Source organism: Eubalaena glacialis, chromosome 4 (assembly GCF_028564815.1).
Source record: "Eubalaena glacialis isolate mEubGla1 chromosome 4, mEubGla1.1.hap2.+ XY, whole genome shotgun sequence".
In the NCBI taxonomy this organism is placed as follows: domain Eukaryota; kingdom Metazoa; phylum Chordata; class Mammalia; order Artiodactyla; family Balaenidae; genus Eubalaena; species Eubalaena glacialis.
In genome coordinates, this window is record NC_083719.1 from 71284019 (window position 1) to 71303737 (window position 19719).

At 39.6% G+C, this 19719-nt stretch overlaps 1 long non-coding RNA gene across 1 annotated transcript; it reads left to right on the top strand.

Annotated features, from left to right (window-relative positions):
• The first annotated feature begins 1264 nt into the window (after positions 1–1264).
• On the top strand, positions 1265–6006 carry LOC133089816 (uncharacterized). Its single transcript, XR_009700747.1, has 3 exons — positions 1265–1333; positions 5113–5155; positions 5978–6006. It is a non-coding gene; the product is annotated as an uncharacterized LOC133089816 (long non-coding RNA).
• The last annotated feature ends 13713 nt before the right edge of the window (positions 6007–19719 follow it).

Sequence of the window (19719 nt, forward strand, 5' to 3'; positions counted from 1 at the left end):
TCCCTCTATGCCTACTTTCTGCAGGGCTTTTATCATAAATGGGTGTTGAATTTTGTTGAAAGCTTTCTCTGCATCTATTGAGATGATCATATGTTTTTTCTCCTTCAATTTGTTAATATGGTGTATCGCATTGATTGATTTGCGTATATTGAAGAATCCTTGCATTCCTGGAATAAACCCCACTTGATCATGGTGTATGATCCTTTTAATGTGCTGTTGGATTCTGTTTGCTAGTATTTTGTTGAGGATTTTTGCATCTATGTTCATCAGTGATATTGGCCTGTAGTTTTCTTTCTTTGTGACATCTTTGTCTGGTTTTGGTATCAGGGTGATGGTGGCCTCATAGAATGAGTTGGGGAGTGTTCCTCCCTCTGCTATATTTTGGAAAAGTTTGAGAAGGATAGGTGTTAGCTCTTCTCTAAATGATAGAATTCACCTGTGAAGCCATCTGGTCCTGGACTTTTGGTTGTTGGAAGATTTCTAATCACAGTCTCAATTTCAGTGCTTGTGATTGGTCTGTTTATATTTTCTATTTCTTCCTTGTTCAGTCTTGGAAGGTTGTGCTTTTCTAAGAATTTGTCCATTTCTTCCAGGTTGTCCACTTTATTGGCATATAGTTGCTTGTAGTAATCTCTCACGATCCTTTGTATTTCTGCAGTATCAGTTGTTACTTTTCCTTTTTCATTTCCAATTCTGTTGATTTGAGTCTTCTCCCTTTTTTTTGATGAGTCTGGCAAATGGTTTATCAATTTTGTTTATCTTCTCAAAGAACCAGCTTTTAATTTTATTGATGTTTGCTATTGTTTCCTTCATTTCTTTTTCATTTATTTCTGATCTGATCTTTGTGATTTATTTCCTTCTGCCAACTTTGGGGGTTTTTTTGTTCTTCTTTCTCTAATTGCTTAGGTGTAAGATTAGGTTGTTTATTTGAGGTGTTTCTTATTTCTTGAGGTAGGACTGTATTGCTATAAACTTCCCTCTTAGAACTGCTTTTGCTGCATCCCATAGGTTTTCAGTCATCGTATTTTCATTGTCATTTGCTTCTAGGTATTTTTTGATTTCCTATTTGATTTCTTTAGTGATCTCTTGGTTTTTTAGTAGTGTATTGTTTAGCCTGCATGTGTTTGTATTTTTTACAGATTTTTTCCTGTAATTGATACCTCGTCTCATAGCGTTGTGGTCGGAAAAGATACTTGATACGATTTCAATTTTCTTAAATTTACCAAGGCTTGATTTGTGACCCAAGATATGATCTATCCTGGAGAATGTTCCATGAGCACTTGAGAAGAATGTGTATTCTGTTGTTTTTGGATGGAATGTCCTGTAAATATCAGTTAAGTCCATCTTGTTTAATGTATTATTTAAAGCTTGTGTTTCCTTATTTATTTTCATTTTGGATGATCTGTCCGTTGGTGAAAGTGGGGTGTTAAAGTCCCCTACTGTGATTGTGTTACTGTTGATTTCCCCTTTTATGGCTGTTAGCATTTGCCTTATGTATTGAGGTGCTCCTATGTTGGGTGCATAAATATTTACAATTGTTATATCTTCTTCTTGGATTGATCCCTTGATCATTATGTAGTGTCCTTCTTTGTCTCTTGTAATAGTCTTTATTTTAAAGTCTATTTTGTCTGATATGAGAATTGCTACTCCAGCTTTCTTTTGATTTCCATTTGCATGGAATATCTGTTTCCATACCCTCACTTTCAGTCTGTATATGTCCCTAGGTCTGAAGTAGGTCTCTTGTAGACAACATATATATGGGTCTTGTTTTTGTATCCATTCAGCAAGTCTATGTCTTTTGGTTGGAGCATTTAATCCATTTACATTTAATGTAGTTATCGATATGTATGTTCCTATTACCATTTTCTTAATTGTTTTGGGTTTGTTATTGTAGGTCTTTTCCTTCTCTTGTGTTTCCTGCCTAGAGGAGTTCCATTAGCATTTGTTGTAGAGGTGGTTTGGTGGTGCTGAATTCTCTTAGCTTTTGCTTGTCTGTAAAGGTTTTAATTTCTCCATCAAATCTGAATGAGATCCTTGCTGAGTATAGTAATCCTGGTTGTAGGTTTTTCCCTTTCATCACTTTACATATGTCCTGCCACTCCCTTCTGGCTTGCAGAGTTTCTGCTGAAAGATCAGCTGTTAACCTTATGGGGATTCCCTTGTATGTTATTTGTTGTTTTTCCCTTGTTGCTTTTAATATTTTTTCTTTGTATTTAATTTTTGATAGTTTGATTAATATGTGTCTTGGCATGTTTCTCTTTGGATTTATCCTGTATGGGATTCTCTGCACTTCCTGGACTTGATTGACTATTTCCTTTGCCATATTAGGGAAGTTTTCAGCTATAATCTCTTCAAATATTTTCTCAGTCCCTTTCTTTTTCTCTTCTTCTTCTGGGACCCATATATAATTCGAATGTCGGTGCGTTTAATGTTGTCCCAGAGGTCTCTGAGACTGTCCTCAATTCTTTTCATTCTTTTCTTTATTCATCTCTGTGGTAGTTATTTCCACTATTTTATCTTCCAGGTTCCTTATCCGTTCCTCTGCCTCAGTTATTCTGCTATTGATTCCTTCTAGAGAATTTAAAATTTCATTTATTGTGTTGTTCATCATTGTTTCTTTGCTCTTTAGTTCTTCTAGGTCCTTGTTAAATGTTTCTTGTATTTTCTCCATTCTATTTCCAGGATTTTGGATCATCCTTACTATCATTACTTTGAGTTCTTTTTCAGTCAGACTGCCTATTTCCTCTTCATTTGTTTGGTCTGGTGGGTTTTTACCTTGCTCCTTCATCTGCTGTGTGTTTCTCTGTCTTTTCATTTTGCTTAACTTACTGTGTTTGGGGTCTCCTTTTGCAGGCTGCAGGTTCATAGTTTATTGTTTTTGGTGTCTGCCCCCAGTGGCTAAGCTTGGTTCAGTGGGTTGTGTAGGCTTCCTGGTGGAGGGGACTGGTGCCTGTGTTCTGGTGGATGAGGCTGGATCTTGTCTTTCTGGTGGGCAGGACCGCATCCGATGGTGTGTTTTGGGGTGTTTGTGACCTTATTATGATTTTAGGCAGCCTCTCTGCCAATGGGTGGGGTTGTGTTCCTGTCTTGCTAGTTGTCTGGCATAGGGTGTCCAGCACTGTAGCTTGCTGGTCGTTGAGTGGAGCTGGGTCTTAGCATTGAGATGGAGATCTCTGGGAGGGCTTTTGCTGTTTGATATTACGTGGAGCCGGGAGGTCTCTAGTGGGCCAATGTCCTGAACTCGGCTCTCCCACCTCAGAGGCACAGGTCTGACACCCAGCGGGAGCACCAAGACCCTGTCAGACACACGGCTCAGAAGAAAAGGGAGAAAGAAAAAAATAAATAAATAAAATAAAGTTATTAAAATAAAAATTTTTTTAATTATTAAAAATTAAAAAATTTAAAAGTAATGAAAAAAAGAAAAAAAAAAGGACAGACAGAACCCTAGGACAAATGGTAAAAGCAAAGCTATACAGACAACATCACACAAAGAAGCATATATATACACACTCACAGAAAGAGAAAAAGGAAAAAAAAAAAAATATATATATATATAAAAAAAAGGAAGAGAGCAACCATATCAATAAACAAATCTACTAATGATAATAAACTCTAAATACTAAACTAAGATAAACATAAAACCAGAAACAAATTAGATGCAGAAAGCAAACCCCAGGTCTACGGTTGCTCCCAAAGTCCACCATCTCAATTTTGGGATGATTCGTTGTCTATTCAGGTATTCCACAGATGCAGGGTACATCAAGTTGATTGTGGAGATTTAATCTGCTGCTCCTGAGGCTGCATGGAGAGATTTCCCTTTCTCTTCTTTGTTTGCACAGCTCCTGGGGTTCAGCTTTGGATTTGGCCCCACCTCTGCGTGTAGGTCACCTGAGGGTGTCTGTTCTTCATTCAGACAGGATGGGGTTAAAGGAGCAGCTGATTAGGGGGCTCTGGCTCACTCAGGCTGGGGGGAGGGAGGGGTACGGAGTGCGGGGCGAGCCTGCAGCGGCAGAGACCAGCGTGACGTTGAAACAGCCTGAGGTGCGCCGTGTGTTCTCCGGGGGCAGTTGTCCCTGGATCATGGGACCCTGGCAGTGACGGGCTGCACAGGCTTCCGGGAGGGGAGGTGTGGATAGTGACCTGTGCTCGCACACAGGCTTCTTGGTGGCGGCAGCAGCAGCCTTAGCGTCTCATGCCCGTCTCTGGGGTCCGTGCTGATAGCTATGGCTCGCGCCCGTCTCTGGAGCTCATTTAGGCCGTGCTCTTAATCCCCTCTCCTTGCACACCCCGAAACAATGGTCTCTTGCCTCTTAGGCAGATCCAGACTTTTTCCCGGACTCCCTCCCGGCTAGCTGTGGCACACTAGTCCCCTTCAGGCTGTGTTCATGCAGCCACCCCCAGTCCTCTCCCTGGGATCTGACCGAAGCCCGAGCCTCAGCTCGCAGCCCCGACCCGTCCCGGCGGGTGAGCAGACAAGCCTCTCGGGCTGGTGAGTGCTGCTCAGCACCGCTCCTCTGTGTGGGAATCTCTCCGCTTTGCCCTCCGCACCCCTGTTGCTGCGCTCTCCTCTGTGGCTCCGGAGCTTCCCCCCTCCACCACCCACAGTCTCTGCCCGCGAAGGGGCTTCCTAGTGTGTGGAAACTTTTCCTCCTTCACAGCTCCCTCCCAGAGGTACAGGTCCCGTCCCTATTCTTTTGTCTCTGTTTTTTCTTTTTTCTTTTGCCCTACCCAGGTACGTGGAGAGTTTCTTGGCTTTTGGGAGGTCTGAGGTCTTCTGCCAGCATTCAGTAGGTGTTCTATAGGAGTTGTTCCACATGTAGATGTATTTCTGATGTATGTGTGGGGAGGAAGGTGATCTTCACGTCTTACTCCTCCACCATCTTGAAGGTCTCTCAACCCTGAAACTTCTTAATAAACACCAGGCTTATGCTTTTATGCTTTCGTATCTGTGGTTCCTGCTGCTTAGAATTCCCTTCCCCATTATCTGGCCTAATGCTTACTCATCCTTCAAAACTTACTTAAACACGAGATCTTCTAGGATACCTCCTAGGTGTTTTCCCTGGAGCCCCCTCTGGGTTCCTTAAGTATCTTCTAACATAGCTCTTTTCTCAGGTATTTGTCATTATCTGTGGATTCACTGTGGAGCTCCCTGAAGGTAATGCGTATTCTATGTATGTTAGTATTTATAAAGTGTAGTTTAGTGCTTGACCCTCAGTAGAAGCTCACTAAGTATTTGTTGAATGAGTGAATGATCAGAAACTATGGTTAGCCTTCAGGCTCTCAGTTAGCTTGGAATAGGTTGCTTAGTAATTTGCCTCTTGGGATATGTAGAGCCAAGGTCATGATCTATATCCAGATGGACTAGATTTCTCATCTGTGTATGTGAGCTGTAAAAACTAAGGTGCATGTATGTAAACTAACTTAAGTTGGTCTCTGGGATAAGTAGACCCTAAAAATGTTCTACTGCTCATGATAGTGGTAGTGGTGGAGATGGGAAACCATTAATCACAATCACAGATGTTAAAATAAAGATATGATCGTGGTGCTATGGAAAAATTAATTTAAATATTTCCCATTCAGTTATATTCAGGAATAATAAAAATTAGGAGGAAAAGTCCAAGTCTTTAGTTTTTGTTTTTTAAAGTTGCGATCAAGGAAGAAATGAAAGATGCTAAGGAATTGTGTGTGGGGGGTGTGTTTGGTTAATAATTCTTCCTGACGTTTATACATTTATATAAATTGTGTGAATTTCCAATAAGTGAAAAGCAGCCATTGTTATTGTTTATCTAATCTTTTTATTACAGGTTCTCTGAATATAAGTATGCCTTAGGGAAAGCTAGAGGAGCATGGAAGCCATATGAAAAAACAAATGGCATCTAAAACATGAGCAGAGTCAGATGAACAACATACCAGGCTGCCGGGATTTTTTGTTTGACTTCTCAGTAGTGGTAGCTAATTGTTTCTTCCAATCCCCAAGTCCTTATAGGACCCGGACCTTCTGAACCTCTCAGGACTCTTCAGCGTCCATCCTGTGAATCCCGAACCTGATTCACAGAGTAAGCCAGCCAACTTTCCTCCAATCTGCCTCATTGTTTAGAGTTATTCTTAAGAATCAACTGGGACTTCCCTGGTGGTCCAGTGATTAAGACTCCAGGCTTCCACTGCAGGGGGCACAGATTCGATCCCTGGTTGGGGAACTAAGATTCTGCATGCCAGCACAGCGTGGCCAAAAAAAGAATTAAACTAAATAAATGAAATAAATCTTTTTAAAAAGAGTCGATTAAAAGAGCTTTTTAACAACTTTCCATTTGAGTCCTGAGAAATGGCTCCTAATGTGGTCAATAAATATCATTATGATCATCCAACTGAGCCAAATTCAGCTTGGTTCAGTTACTTCATTTGTTCATTGGCTACAATTTCCAGCCGGCACACCAGGCGCTTAGTTGTCTAGAGGTAAAGATAAGTGTCTGAGTAAATATTTTTCGACCAATAACATGTGTGCCATTTTAGAAGTATGGCTAAGAAATAGAATTAATATGAATGAGGATGTGATTAGTTTAGAAAAGAGGGGTGGGCATGAAGGGCCTCACAGAAGAGGTGAATACCTTAGCAGGGTTTCAGAGAATGAACTGCGATTTTGGGGGCAGGTGAGATAGGGAAGGAATTCCAGGGGGAAAACAGCATGGACCAAGGCTCAGAGGTGTTAAACAATGTGATATAGTTTGAGGCACTGGAGTATAACGTTAACAAAAGGGGAGTGTATAAAAGGGAGACTGGAGAAGTAGTTAGGGGGCAGATCATAAACACCATCCCAGACTCAGGTACTTGAACTTAACACTGAAGTTTACTAAAAGCTAGTAGAGCATTCAGTGCAAGTGTATGCTGTGGGCACATTATAGTTATTTTAGAAATCAATGTAGATGGGCACGAGAGGCGTGAGTCTAGAGGCAGGAAGCACAGTTAGGTGGCACCATAATAGTCCAGATGTGATCTGACAAAAGTCTTCACTAGCCCAGTGGCTGGCATTTTTTGTCTGTGTGTTTGTCTTCCTTCTTGGCTGTGAACTTCCCAGTAACAAGGATGTGGTCTTGTTCATCTTTGTTTCCGCAGTGCTTACTACCATCCCTGACATGCAGTGAATTAAAATAGTAGAAAAAAATTTCTAAAAGTAGTGTTCTCTTAATCACTCCTTTGGACTATGAGAGTATCTTATATTGTGTGACCATTTAAAATTCTTTATGAAGATAAGATTTTTTTGTGTGTCAGAATTGCTGCAGTGATTTAATTGTGAGTTTCAATCATGAAATTATATGTATATACACATATATATGATATGAACTAGGCAATTTACTCTGTTGTTGACCTTTAAAATAACAATGATCCAATATTTCTCTCTGAGCCAAGCATGCATTTGAGGTTCTCCCCCCCAAATAGTGGCAATAAATGTATACTAATTAATACATATTTCTCATTCCATTCTGTTGTGTAAAATAACATACATAAGCAGTTTGTTTGAGCAATTAGAACATGTTAAATTCAAACCTTCCTATGGATTAGCTCTTTCCCCACGTTGGGTTGAAATCTCAGGTGAGTTCTGTAGCGTTTTCATTCATTTTTGTACAATAAGAGAAGTACTCTAGTCATATATAGTCACCCTAACAATCCCATTGCAGTAATTAAAATGAACTCCCAATTTCATGTGAAGTTCAAAGCTTCTCTCATCCTCGTTTTGGTCCTGTTGCCGAAGAGGAAACGTCCTGCCATCCGCCTAACCACCGGCTCTGGAGTTTCACCCTTCCTTGTTGGGGCTGGAGGGAGGAGACGATGGGACAGGTATGTTCGCCATCTGTGTTGGCTTGTGGTGTGTATACAGCTGACCTGTGGGATACTCTCGTGAGCACCTCAGAGGTTCTCCCACCGTAACCCCTCTCTTCTGCTTGGATGCTTTCACTGCTCCTCAACTTCAGCATCAATAAGGACCCCATAGCTTCTCTATGCTAAGGTTACCTCATCTCTAGAAAACTCCTTTCAGAGGAACCCCTTAGCCAGCTTCCATCTAAAGGACCCTCATTGGGTCCACAGAACCCTGCCCTGTTGTCAGGAGTGCTGCTGGCTCCCAGTATAGCTGTATCTCTTCGCTCTGCCACAAAGGAGACAGTTCTAGCGCTAGTCGTTTGCTTGACATTTCTCAAGAGTGGACTGACCCTTGTCCTTTCCGTCCTCCAAACTTTAAGGAATAAACATCAGCCTCTCTGAGAGGTGCTCTCAAAGCCTCTCTCGTGGGTGAGGGAGATGGAAAATTGTGAAAGCCTCCAGCAGCTTTCTCCAGAGAAATTCTGTTGTTTCAGTCCTCTCAATTTCAACTCTCTGAGACCTTTAACGTAAATGCTGAGTCACCAGGTGGTTGTGGCCCACCGCCCTTCAAGTCTTGTATAGGAGGAATAGTGCCTCATTTTAGAGTATGGGAGAACATGCTGCCTTTTGTTTTGTTCTTAATTGGGGGGCCTCCCCCAAAACTTAAATAGAAAGGATCCCTCCCTAACATCTCGTTACACAGGCAAGTGTGAGATATGTGTAAAACATGGCTATTAACCAAAATAAAACTAATTTATGGGGACTTAAATGCTTAAACTTGGCACGCAATAAGCAAACAATATTGGGCATCATTTTAAAAATGAAGAATCACACAGAAACAAGTCAATTAATTCAACAAAAATTGCTTACCGTCTCCTAAATGCTGGGATTATCCTAGGTGCTTGATATGAAAAAATTACGCAAATGGTACTTTTCCCCATGGAACTAATAATCTAGTGAGAGAATCATATGCTGAAATATGTCCCAAAGTAATCACAATATAATTTATATAAATTATATTTATATATAATTTAGCATCACAGTAGAGGGATCTACAGAGACTTAAGGGAGTACGGAAGACAGAGTATCTGAATTTAAGAAAGGCCTCACAAGGGACTTTTAAACTGGATCTTGAAGGGAGATAGGGATTTCCTGGGGAGAAAGGAGGAAAGGGCGTTCCAGATACATACTGGCTGTATAACGGTAAGAAGGGAATAGTTTGGATGGTGTGGTGTGGGAACAATGAAGAAGTGCAGCTGACACATAGGCTGGTGTGATTGTGAGATATGAACTTGGGGATTGGAAAGGCTCTGTTTTACGCCAAAGAGTTTCAGTTTCTCCCTACAGATAATGGGAAGTTATAATTATTGTTTTGCTTTTCAAGCATTTATTTAAAAATATTACACACATATTGTATATCAATATGTATAGAGGTGATCATATACATACTGTTTTTTTTTCCTTTTCCTCTTTTAATTGGATCTTCCCTCGCAGTCTTCTGTCTCTTCTCCATCTTCTCCCCCTTCCCTATTCACCTCTTTCCCTCCCCGACTCATATTAACACTTCTTTTGTATCCTTTATTTGTTTTCTCCTTAGTTATATAATCATATTCAAGTATGTGTGAATATGTATATATATATATATTCAGTACCCATACACACAGCTTTTTTTGGCCATTGTTTTCTTTACGAAAGAATATGTTGCATATTTTTCTGCACCTTGCTTTTCTTACTCAACTATTCTTAAAGGAAATGTCTCCAAGTCCATAGGGTGAGCTCACTGCAGGGACTGACGTGACCAGAATTTTTTTTTAAATTAATTAGGCTGCATAGGGTCTTAGTTGCAGCATGTGGGATCTTTGTTGCAATGCGCGGGCTCTTACTTGCGGTGCGCGGGCTTCTCTCTAGTTGTGGTGCATGGGCTCTTTGTTGTGGTGCACGGGTTCTCTAGTTGTGGCATGTGGGCTCCAGAGTGCGCGGGCTCAGTAGTTGCAGCACCCGGGCTCTTTAGTTGTGGCGTGCGTGCTTAGTTGCCCCGCGGCATGTGGGATCTTAGTTCCCCGGCCAGGGATCAAACACACGTCCCCTGCATTGGAAGGCGGATTCTTAACCACTGAACCACCAGGGAAGTCCCAATGTGACCAGAATTTTTTATCAGAGATATCATGTTGGAGTGAACAATGAGCTAGAAAGAGGATAAGAACTGGAGGAGGGGGGTAAATTGATAGATAAGCAGATAACAAATGATGGGGCCTGAGCTAATGCGGTCAGTTTTGGCAGGGACATATTCTTAGCACATACAAGCCTCAAGTAAAAAATGAATTACCATATAACATGTCTCAATAAAATGCCAATGGCCACTGTTATCTAGTTCTAAAATTTTGACAGTAGATCCTCTGAGTGTGCTGCCTAGAGAAGCATAGGTTCAAAATATTTACCACTAGCTTAGCTGGAGTTTTTAAAAAGGTGTATTATTCACTCACATAAATGCATGTTTCTCTACTTTCTCCTCTATTCTGCACATTTTTCTGCAAGATATCCTTGATCTCAAACTTGTTTTGGAATGCAAATGGCTAAATCCATTGGTGGTTTAGTTTAGAATTCATGCCTACATTGTCTTTGAATAAAAACATTTTCCATCTTCCCATCACACTATAATCTTCCCTTAGGTTGCTCAGTATTGGGTGTGATTACACTACTTTTTACCCATATTGCAATCAATGCAATCATGTAACACATTACTAATGCCAACCAGAGTGGCCTTAGCATATTATAGTATAAATTTTCACAGTTTTTTTTGTATTTGAAAATGTCTTTTCAACATGCAAACTGGGTAAATATTTCATTGGAACATCCAATATATAATTACCAGTTCTGTTAAACAATTCTGGTTATCCTGCAAATATAAACCCCATTTATCATAACCATGCTAAAGATAACAAGACCTCCTCCAACCTTCCAAACCCTGGTGTAGTTAGTAATTTATTACAAAACACAAAGTACCTAGATTCTAATAATTTAATTGTTTTAAAAAATACTTTAAAATGTAAATATTTCAGAAAAATACGTAGAATAATAGAACACACATTTTCATAATTAACAATTGTTAAAGTTTTTCATATTTATTTACCATTAACCACCAGTGTCAGTCTTGTTCTACTCTTCTGGTCCCCACAGGGAATCTCTATCACGAATTTGGTGTGCATCTTTCTAGTTCATTTTTATCTTATATACATATATGTATCATAAGTAATTTATAACTTCTTTGTTTAAAAATGTTTAATATTAGTTGCATCACTGCATTTATAATTTTTTACCTTCCTTTTTCTCTCAGTATTAATTTTTTGACAATTACTCAATATAATTAAATCTATTTTGGCAGCACTGCAGGGATTAAACATGTTTGTGTCTCCACTGACAAATATTCAAAAGTGGTCCTTCATCAGTGTTATGGCCTGAATGTTTGTACCCCCCACCCCCCCAAATTATATGTTGAAACCCTAACAGCCAATGTGATGGTATTAGGAAGTGAGGCCTTTGGAGGTAATTAGGTTTAGATTAAGTCATGAGGGTGGGACCTTCATGATGGGATTAGCGCCCTTATAAGAAGAGGGAGAGACACAGGAGCTCTTGCGGTCTCCTAGAGAACAAAGAAGAGGTCATGTGAGCACATAGCAAGATGGTGGCAGTTTATAAGCCAGAACAGGGCGCTCACCAAGAACAGAATCGTGGTATCTCATTTTTTCCCCAGCTTTATTGAGGTATAATTCACATATAGCATTGTGGAAGTTTAAGGTGTGTAAAGTGTTGATTTGATACACATATGTAGCAAAATGATTACCACAGTGGCATTAGTTAATAACTCCATAACCTCACATAAAAATGGTATGTCATTATTGTTTAAATTGCATTTTCCTCATTACCGATGAATATTTATTCATTTATTTATCTGTGTTTATGGATTTATATATATATGGATTTAAAATCTCAATCTTGACCTGAATTGATGCTATAAGAGGAAGAGAAAGTTAAAATTTACTATAGAATGAATCCACAAAGTTAGTATACCACCATTTATCCTCATAACATTTAAGTTTCTCAATTTGATGGATGGTAAGTATTATTAAGTCAAACTCTTACAGCCACGATTTATCACAGCAGTAGTATTTCAGAGCTCAGCTTGGGGCAGAGAACCTATATTTAAGGCAGAGGATTATTTGGTTATGAAACAGCAGAATCATAATCAAATTTAAAGGCAATGGAGAGAAGGTAAAGGCATATAAGGAGATTAACTTCTTTCCAGCAATTTGTTTGAATTTATATAAGTTTTTGATCCATCATACCTTCCAAATTTGAGTAACTCTTGGTGTGGTTATAAAGCAGAATTAAAACAAGAATGCAAAATACTAGTCTCAGGTGGTAACTGAGCACATCTGCACGAAGCCTTTGCTTTCCTGCTTACCACACAACGGACTGAAATGTGGACTGGAAAAAAGTGACCATTTTACAAATAGTCTATATTCTATGTAGAGTCCCTTGGTTATAAAGAAATAGGGTATGATTTGAAATGGCATTTAAACTTCCCCTTAAATAATGGTTAGTTTTTCTTTTAAATGAAGCTTTTGTTTTAAGAGAAAAAAAGTTTTTGCTCCCGTGAAATAAAAAGAGGCTGGAGAGAATATAGGAAGTGCAGGGTGGTCCATATAAAATAATGGATCACTATAATACGAAATGGGACCCGTTTTTCATGTAACCAGCACAATAGTTGCAGATTTCCAAGACAGAGTATTTCTCCCATAACCTTGGTGGCGAGGCTGTTGATTTCTTTTTTTTTTTTTTTTTTTTTTAATTTTTATTTATTTATTTATGGCTGTGCTGGGTCTTCGTTTCTGTGCGAGGGCCTTCTCCAGTTGTGGCAAGCGGGGGCCACTCCTCATCGCGGTGCGCGGGCCTCTCACCGTCGCGGCCTCTCTTGTCGCGGAGCACAGGCTCCAGACGCGCAGGCTCAGCAATTGTGGCTCACGGGCCCAGCCGCTCCGCGGCATGTGGGATCCTCCCAGACCAGGGCCCGAACCCGTGTCCCCTGCACCGGCAGGCAGACTCTCAACCACTGCGCCACCAGGGAAGCCCGATTTCTTTTACTGATTCTGAATTTTAGAGAGGCATCATGAAGAGAAAGAAGCGACAGAAGGATGGAAGGGAAGAAGGAAGGAAGGAAGGAAGGGAGGGAGGAAGGGAGGAAGGAATCAGTTGATTAGTCCTGGGATTTTTGGCAATGGAATGACCTGGTTCAGACTCTCCTACCATTAATTTTTTTTTTAGTAAGTCAATTAAACACCCCAAGTTTTGTTTTCTTCATATAAAAAGGAGAGATAACAATACATGTAGAGCTCCTATGAAAATGAAGTGAGGGACTTTATAAATTGAATAATTTATGCCTGACACACGTAGTAGCCCATTCCCTTCCAAATTTCCCATCTTTGGGAGTTTAAAAATACTTTTTCCACACCTATAGAATTAAAATGAACTATTTTTCATTGAATACATTATTTTGTACAAATTCCAGTGCCATATCTAACTGGCCCAAAACACTAGTGTTCACGCAAGTCATTAATAAAACTTTCTTTCAGAATACATTTCATTCTACACAGTTAAACTTGGCAGCATTCCTCCAGTGTATTCCCAGAATTTTAGTCTAATGAAATCTCCCTTACAAAGACAGTTTTCCTAATCCTATACATTTGGGAAATGCTGCACTCTATCCTGTTTCCTCTTTGAGAAGTCCTCCAGTCAAGGAAGTTGTTTAAATGTTTTTAAGCCTGTGTTTTCCTCCTTTATTTGGCCATGGAAATTCTTTTTAGGTAGCTTCCATTTATAGTCCATGGAATACATTTTGTGACATGTTCATGTCATTGATCCGATTTGCTCCACCAACCCTATCTGCAAATATAGTCATACTTCTTTTTATTTTCAAAAAAATTTTTGAAGCCTTGATTTGCCGTTATTAGCAGGAACTCTCTTGTGTTGGGCCAGCATCTCCATCACTCCCCATCCTATCCACAGTCTCTTGAATTGTCTAAGAACTCTGATATTTACTTAGTCCTAAAGGAGGTTTTTCTTTTTCCATATATAGAGCAGAGAGTGAACAGTAATCCTGATTCTCCTCTGCTGAAGGCTGGTTTTGCACAGACCAACAGAAGCTGATCCATATGCCTCTCTTTGCTAGCACCAGCACTGATCACTGGTGCCTTGACTGGAGCGCTAATGTTAGAATGCCATTTTATAATAATTTCTCAGTCACTGATCCACCAAGCAGAACACAATTCAGTGTGTCTGACTCCAGATGCTTCCTAAGCACATAGGCTCTATGTCGAGTCTGAATCTCCAGCTCAGACTCCCCTTGCCCTCTTAGTGAGTTCCTGCTTGGGCACTTGGTGTTCTTTTGGACAAGGAGACCATGGGCAGAATCAGCTTAGTCTATTTAAACAGTGTTTCTAACCTCAAATTTGGGGAATAGGTGGTAGAGTCTTTGTAGCTTTCTTCCCTGAAGGCCTGTGGTCTCCCTATTCAAATTGGTTGAACCCATCCCTAGGGCTCTGAATGACAAAGAATGTCAGTGAGAAGCAGACTCATTAAGTCTGACCAAGGTCATAGTATAACTTTACCTGGGACAACAGTTTCTTCTTACCCTATATCTTCATAATTAAGAGTGGTCATTCAGCTGATTCTATAGAGATCTATTAAGTGTCAACCACATACCAGGAACTGTCCCAAGACTGGGATATGGCAATTCACACAAAAGATAATGTTTCTGTTCTCTTGGAGCTTATATTCTAAAGTAGAAAAAAAAGACAACAAATAAATAATGTACATTAGTTAGTGATGAATCCTATGAAGGAAGGATAAGGGAATACAGAGTGATGGCGGTAGGACATTATTTTATATAGACTGGCCAAATTGGGCTTCTCATCCAGAGTGCCATTTGAGCATAGAACTTGAAGTGATGGAGCAGCCGTGGAAACATTTTGAGGGAGCTTCTCCTAGGCAGAGGAAAATATAAATGCAGTGAGGGGAGGGTGCTTGGAATATCTGAGAAATAGCTAGAAGTCTAGTGTTATTGGTCAGAATTAGTAAAAGAATGATAGGGGATGAAGTCAGAGAATCTGCAGGGTGGGTCAGAGGAGATGATTTAGAGTCTTGTATTTAGAGTCTTTTTTAGTGTAAAATAGGCCCCCCATGGGGCAGAGCTATGCAATCATAAAAAAAAGAGAGAAATCAGCCCCCCCTCCAACCCCCGGGCAGCCTGGCTGTGATCTAAATTGCCCAGGGCCAGGACATGTGCCAAGGCTGCTGCTGCGGCTACTGGATCCATTTTCTCCTGCGACTGTGCTTTCTTTCCCGAGTCCTTAACGCTCTGGGGTTGTAGCCATCAGAGGGGCTGGACGCAGTCCTCAGCAGCAAGGAGGCCCGGCTGGCAGTGCGGTTTGAGGGTGACCTCTCTCACACATGCAGACGCCCCCAAACACGTGCTCCCCCACTGACTTTAGCCCTACCAGAAAACTCAGGGCTTCCCTGGTCCCTCATTTAGAGCCTTTGGTCTCATTCTGAGTGATATGGGAAGCCAATGGATGGTTGTCAACAAAGTTTTGACATGATTCAATTTATATTTTATAAAGATTATTGGATACTATATGGAGAATAGACTGTAAGAGTGGCATGGTTAGAAACAGACACATTTAGGAGGCCTTGGCAATAGAATAGGTGACAGATGACAATGATTTCAACTAGGGTGTTAGAAGTATTAAGAAGTAGTTGGTTAGGAATAAGTATTGAAGGTAGAGCTTATGGGATTTATTGATGGATTAAATGTGGGATATGCAAGGAAGAGAACCTATTATGACAATAAATTTTGTAGCATAAACAACCGAAATCATGAACATGCCATTTATTGAAATGAAGAAGACTGGAGGAAGTCATAGGTTTTGAGGGTAGAAGAGGAATCAAGAGTTTGCATTTGGGCAAGTTAAATTTGAGATGCCTTTCAGATATCAGGGTGAACATGTTAAATAGGTATTGTATGTATGACTCTGGAGTTCAGGGGGGAGATTAGTGATAGTGATTAAAATTTGAGTAATTGTACATAGATGGTATTTAAAGCCATGGCATTGGATGAGATTACCTAGATGGTGAGTGTTAATAGAGAATAGAAGCAAAGAGCCTTGAAGAACACCCTAGAACCTTCCAATGATTCAAGTTTCAAAATCTAAGTAGGTACCAGTGAGAAGGGAAGAGAATAACAGATAAATGGTACCCCAAGAGTCGTACAAAGAAAGTGTTTCAAAACCATGTTGACCACTGACTTTGAAAACATGGAGATCATTGGTAATAGTAACAAAAGCAATTACAGTTTTAGAGGTGTATGTCAAGAAATAATGGAAAGGGAGGAAGTGGAGACTACTTTTTCAAGAAGATTCATGTTAAAGGAAGCAGACAAATGAGAATAGAGCTGGAGGGAGCTATGGGGTCAAGGTATTTCTTTCAAGTTGATAGATATTAATGCATAATTGTATGTGGATGGGAAGGATTTAGTGTAGATTGATGATGTGGGGGAAAGAAGGGAAATTTGTACCTTAAACAGGTGAGAACCTCACATTAAATAGATGAGAAAAGATGATACAATGCAAAAATGGTTGGGTTGGCATTAGATGGAATTTACACCCCCATTTAGGGTATGGGTGGAAGTCAGAGTACAAGAGTACAAAAAGATAGGGGGATGTATTATATTGAGGGATGTATTCATTTACTCACTCATTCATTCATTTATTCATTTATTTATCTAACAAATATTTAATAGATGTTTATGTCTTAGGCACTTTTTCCAGGTGTTGGGGATGTAGTATTATAATAATCGTTACAAATTCTGCATTCTATTTCTCTTGAGTGGGGGCATAATAAAGGAAATAAATACATAAAATACATAGTATGGTATATTGTACAAAGGACATGGATAAATTCTAACTTAAAAAACTTTATGGTTAATTAAATAAATCAATTTGTAGGCATATGTTTGGTTATGACCATTATTGTAATCTGTTTTTGAGATAATCATGTTAATTAAATAGGGAAAAAATTATAGTAAGCTTGTGGCAACCAAGGCAGTGCCCAGTCAATATTCAATCCATGTATAACATACCTACAAATGGCCTCCTTCGTCCTGTATTTCCTAGTTTCACAGGACACTATTGGAGTCTCCAAGAGAATCTGAAGCTTTATATTTTTTTAGTTCAGAAGTGAAATAAAGGAAGAATCTGTGACGAGTAGGAATGGTTTAGGAGAACTGAGGACAGACTTTCAAAATAGCAGGTATGAGGTTTTTGACCTGACTAGCTGTTTGATGTTTTGGTTTTTATTTTACTTTTTATTATGCCCAAATCTAATAAAGATTTGTTTGGGTTAAAAATGAAAATAACTCATGTGTACATTAGTGAGGTCAGAACACCCAGTGAAAATTAGGCAAATTGAGAATACTGCATATTGGAACAGAAATATCTTTATGTCAGGAGCCACAAATCCTGGAATTTGTATCCAGTTCTGCTATTATCTGTCTATGTAACATTGCACAAATCCCTTCAATTCATTGAGCCTTACTTTCCCTATCTAAACAACATAAGTAAAGGTGTCTGCCTTGTTTAACTCAAAAGGCCGTTAACTTCTTTTAACCACAAAGATCAGTATATTATGCACATTTAAAAATACATGAGGAAATTGAGTCTTAGGTCAAACAACTCGTCTAAGATCACATAGCTCATACGTTAAGACAGATATTGAACCCAGCCTTCTCTGATTCTAAAACCTAAGCTATTAACATGTTCTGCGGTATCCAGCAAGCACAGACACTCAACTGAGATCAAGAGGCTTTGAAAATGCTTGGTAAATAGCTTTATTCTCATGTCTGCTTTAGCATTCACTGTTGGTTGGTTTCAGAAGAGGGGTAAAAAAAAATCTCTTCAAACAATTTAACCAGGCGGCCAATATTTCCTTCTCCTCTGGAAGCTGCCTTGCCTTGCTTTGAATTGCTTCATTCGCCTGCTTTGCAGGCCACATGTAACGGGGGGACTAACATCCAGTGGTTGATTACTAATTTCCTGTAAGTTAAACGGGAAAGCTGAGTAATAAGTATTTTTTCTTTTCTGATTATACAAACACGTATGGGTTTATGCTGGGTATAAGTTAGGGCATAGCAGTGCACTTAAAGTTTGCAAATACGCATTTACAAATTAGCTTGCCGCCAAAGTTGCTTGTATTTGTGACACATCTAATGCTCTTCTGCTCAGCAGCAATGTTACAGATGAACTTGAAAGACAGCAGTGGTATTTTTATACAAATGTGCCATGAAATGTCTTTGCTAAATAGGCAATTCCTTCCGTAGCAAGGTTTATTTGCAGTGATATAATTTAGAAGTGTCCCCGATGACAACCTTTTGAGCCATATTAGTTAAATGATAGAACATCTACAGTGTTAAATCTACAGCAATATATTATAATGGGAAAAAAATGCCTAAGCAGCAGGGAGCCTTTAATACAGAACTCCATAGGCCACTTAAATAGTGTAATCTGGCTTTCAAGTGGAGCATTCTAAAGAATCTCTATGAACCTTGCTTTGGGGTTTCAGAGGATTGGAATGATATTGAGGACAAAGCTCTGTTCTGGATCTACCTGTCATTGAAACGCTCATGCTGCTCTTCTACAAAGCCAGGTGGGATCATTTTTCTAGGAAACATCAATTACTTCTGCTTTTGCTCAGAAATGGCACAGTTATTTTTAGATATATTTTCCACTGGTCTACAAAGTATTACAATTGCCATAAAATATTGGGTAGTATCATAATGGTGTAAGGATCCCTGAGCAAAATATGCCTCCCCATGATATTACCTTACTTATCTTTGAAAAACAGCAGGATTATATGTTTTATAACTCCCTGTGCAACTAGCAAGGCGTCAATATGGATGGCAAATGAATGAGTTAGAATTTTACAGATTTCCAATGTACTTAATTCAAAGATATTTTCTTCTCTGAGGGTCAGTTTGTGGAATTTATGATTTGAAATAGCCTTATATGAATAAAATGAACCAGGTTCTTCTAGGGGCTAATCAAATTCTGGATAGTAAATGAGCTACCTTCAGAAGTTGCATTAACACAGCAGTAGCTTAATAAATTATACTCTGCTGATTTGACTTCCACTGGTACTTAATTTACAAGTGGAGATGATCCTGGTGTATGGAGAATCTAGCTTATCATGAACTAGTTACTTGTTCTGATGCACAGCATATATCCAGCCAAGGGATTTGAAATCTAGTTTTGTAAAAAATATAAACAGAGTTTTGTGAGGGTAAACTCTTGACTGAAAAATTAATACCTAGAATCATGACATCTTTTCTTTCTTGGAATTTCTTCAGTTTACCTTCCATGATAATGTCTATGATATACAGAAAATGAATTGTGTCATTATAGCCTCTTTTTTTTTTTTAATTAATTAAATTATTTATGGCTGTGTTGGGTCTTCGTTTCTGTGCGAGGGCTTTCTCTAGTTGTGGCAAGCGGGGGCCACTCTTCATCGCGGTGCGCGGGCCTCTCACTATCGCGGCCTCTCTTGTTGCGGAGCACAGGCTCCAGACGCGCAGGCTCAGTAGTTGTGGCTCACGGGCCTAGCCGCTCCGCGGCATGTGGGATCTTCCCAGACCAGGGCTCGAACCCGTGTCCCCTGCATTGGCAGGCAGATTCTCAACCACTGCGCCACCAGGGAAGCCCTATAGCCTCTTTTTTTTAAAAAAATTATTTATTTATCTATTTATTTTTGGCCGCGTTG